This window comes from Corylus avellana, chromosome ca8 (assembly GCF_901000735.1).
Source record: "Corylus avellana chromosome ca8, CavTom2PMs-1.0".
NCBI classification, from domain to species: Eukaryota; Viridiplantae; Streptophyta; class Magnoliopsida; order Fagales; family Betulaceae; genus Corylus; species Corylus avellana.
Window position 1 is genome coordinate 13,702,712 of NC_081548.1, and position 3,242 is coordinate 13,705,953.

At 44.5% G+C, this 3,242-nt stretch overlaps 1 non-coding gene across 1 annotated transcript; it reads right to left on the bottom strand.

Moving 5' to 3' along the window:
• Nucleotides 1-374: 374 nt before the first annotated feature.
• On the bottom strand, nucleotides 375-481 carry LOC132191210 (small nucleolar RNA R71). The gene has a single exon (XR_009441238.1). It is a non-coding gene; the product is annotated as a small nucleolar RNA R71 (small nucleolar RNA).
• Nucleotides 482-3,242: the final 2,761 nt, after the last annotated feature.

Genomic DNA, 3,242 nt, shown 5'->3' on the forward strand with positions numbered 1-3,242 from the left:
TTAAGATGGGAGAACGAAATCAACCTAGATCCCTCAGGGAGCTGTTCGTACCCAATATTACCAACACACCATCGTGTATAGTGTTGCCAGCTACTCGCTTCGAGCTGAAGCCGAGTACAATAGGCCACCTTCCTGCATTTAGAGGATTAGAGAATGAGGATCCATATGTTCATGTGAGGATTTTTTTGGAAATTTGCGACATTGTTAATACACAAAATGCCCCAGCAAAAGCGGTGCGCCTTCGGTTATTCCCTCTGTCCCTACATGATAGGGCGAAATCCTGGCTACTCAACAATAGACCTGGATCTATCACTTCTTGGGATATGTTGCAAAGCAAGTTTTACCACAAGTTCTTCCCAATTTCCAAAATCAATGCCCTCCGTCTACAAATCACCAATTTCAGACAAAAAGAAGGGGAAAGATTCCCCGATAGCTGGGAGAAGTTTAAAGAGCTTACTATAAAATGCCCACCCCACGGGTTTGAGAATGAGGTGCTAGTTCAAATTTTCTACAGGGGACTAACACCAAGTGAGCGAAACTCGCTTGAGACGATGAATGGTAGAGAATTCTTAAGTCTTACTGGGGATGAAGCTTATAAAACTTTGGATGAAATGGCTGAACGAGCGCAACAATGGGATTTTCAAGATAGTTGGGACAAACAACAACCCGCTCCCAAGACAGGAAGCATCTATGAGGTGAGGAACGATGCTAAATTAAGGGAGGAGGTCAAGGTTCTCAGGCGTCAGTTTGACACTATAGTCTTAAACAAACCAGTGAATGCAGCAGATACTTACCACGTTGATGCATGCGGGTTATGTGGTAGTCAAACGCACTTCACTCAAAACTGCCCAACTCTGTCAACAGAGTACCCAACTGAGCAAGTCAATGCCTTCAATGAGTACAAAAAACCTACCACTGGGCTGTTTTCCGAAACTTACAATCCAGGGTGGCGGAATCACCCCAATTTCTCTTGGAAGCAGAATCAGCCATTGAACCAAAGAGATACCACTCAAGCTCAGAACCAGTTCAGGTCATCTCAACAAGCTCAACTGCCTGTTTATCAGTCTACCACTTAAGTGCCTGCACCACAGTCATCACTGGAAGACATGATGAAAACATTAATAGAAAAAGTTGACCAGTCCAACTCCCAAGCTATACAAGAGCTCAAGAATTCCAACTCCCAATCTGTACAAGAGCTAAAAGGTTTCACCAATCAAGCCATACAGGAGCTGAGGAATTCCAACATGGCTAATAGCAGAGACATACAAGAACTTAAGCAGGCCATGATCAAGGTAGAAGGGCAAGTTGGCCAGATAGCAAATCAGGTGGGGGAAAGAGAAAGAGGGAAGTTCCCTAGTCAACCCTTGCCTAACCCAAAAGGGCAATTTGTGATTGGAAGTTCCTCCGCCTCTATGCATGGTCAGGAGCATGTACAAGCCATCACCACTCTGAGGTCAGGCAAACAGGTGGATAATCAAGTGGTCATGCCTAAAGAGGCCACTAAGGCTGCAGAAGAGAAGGAAAACCTGGACAAGCCTGCGGAAGACACAGGACCAGACATTGCCATTCCGATTACTGAGGATCCTTCCAAAAAGTATATACCCAAGGCTCCGTATCCAGAAAGACTGAAACCGCCAAAGAAGAGCTCGAAGTTCGATGATATTTTGGAAGTGTTCAAGCAAGTGCAGATAAACATTCAATTCCTAGATGCCATCCAGCAAGTGCCTTCTTATGCCAAATTTCTGAAGGATTTGGTCACCATCAAGAGAAAGACGAACGTCCCCAAGAAAGCTTTCCTGACTGAGCAGGTCAGCTCTATCTTGCAATACAAGATGCCTGTAAAGTATAAGGACCCTGGATGCCCTACCATTGCTTGCAAGATTGGTGACAATCGAGTTGAGAAAGCTCTGTTGGATTTGGGGGCCAGTGTAAATCTACTGCCATATTCAGTATTTGTTCAGCTGGGATTGGGAGAGTTGAAATCCACTTCAATTACACTTCAGTTGGCTGACAGATCTGTGAAGGTTCCAAGGGGAATTATTGAAAACGTGCTAATCAAAGTTGATAAGTTCTACTACCCTGTGGACTTCATTGTCTTAGATACAGAGACGAAAAATGCAGAAATTCAAGTTCCAATCATATTAGGGCGTCCTTTTTTAGCTACGGCTAATGCCCTAATCAACTGTAGAACTGGAGTCATGAAGATATCATTTGGAAACATGACAGTGGAACTGAACATCTTTGATATCAGCAAGCAGCCATTTGAGTATGAGGAGGTCAGAAGCACATGCTTAATTGAGGAGATAGTAGAGAAAACTGTCAATGAACCAGATATTGAAGACCCCTTGGGAGAATGCCTGATTGTACTGGGAAGTGACATGGCACTGGACACTTTATTGGAACAAGCTGACGCCTTGTTAGACTCAACGCCTGAGATAAAGACGGAGACTACAGAAATTACTTTGACATCGTCCCCTGATCCATCTTCATTAGCAATTGAGCCTGTCAAGCGGGAGTTGAAGCCTCTACCAGACACCCTAAAGTACAAGTATCTGGATCCTATAGAATCTCTGCCTGTGATCATTGCTGCCGATTTGGATAGTGATCAGGAACATGAGCTGTTAGAAGTTTTGAGAGAGCATAAAGAAGCAATCGGGTGGTCAATAGAAGATATCAAAGGAATCAGCCCTACAGTAGGGATGCATAAGATTCATCTGGAAGAAAATGCTAAAACTTCTCGCGAGCCACAGAGACGGTTGAATCCGGCCATGCAAGAGGTAGTTCGAGCAGAGGTAATTAAACTTCTGGATGCGGGAATCATATACCCAATCTCTGACAGCAAATGGCTGAGTCCCATTCATGTGGTGCCGAAGAAGGCAGGGATTACAGTTATCAAGAACAAGGAAAATGAGTTGGTCCCCACTCGTGTGCAGTCAGGATGGAGAGTGTGCATTGACTACAGGAAGTTAAATGCCGTGACAAGAAAAGACCATTTTCCTCTACCTTTCATCGATCAGATGTTGGAGAGATTGGCAGGCCATGAGTACTACTATTTCCTTGATGGTTACTTCGGCTACAACCAAATTCCACTGGACCCCGAAGATCAAGAGAAGACTACTTTCACTTGTCCGTTCGGTACGTTTGTCTATCGCCGTATGCCGTTTGGATTGTGCAATGCACCCGCCACTTTTCAGTGATGCATGATCAGCATCTTTTCAGATATGGTTGAACGTCACCTGGAG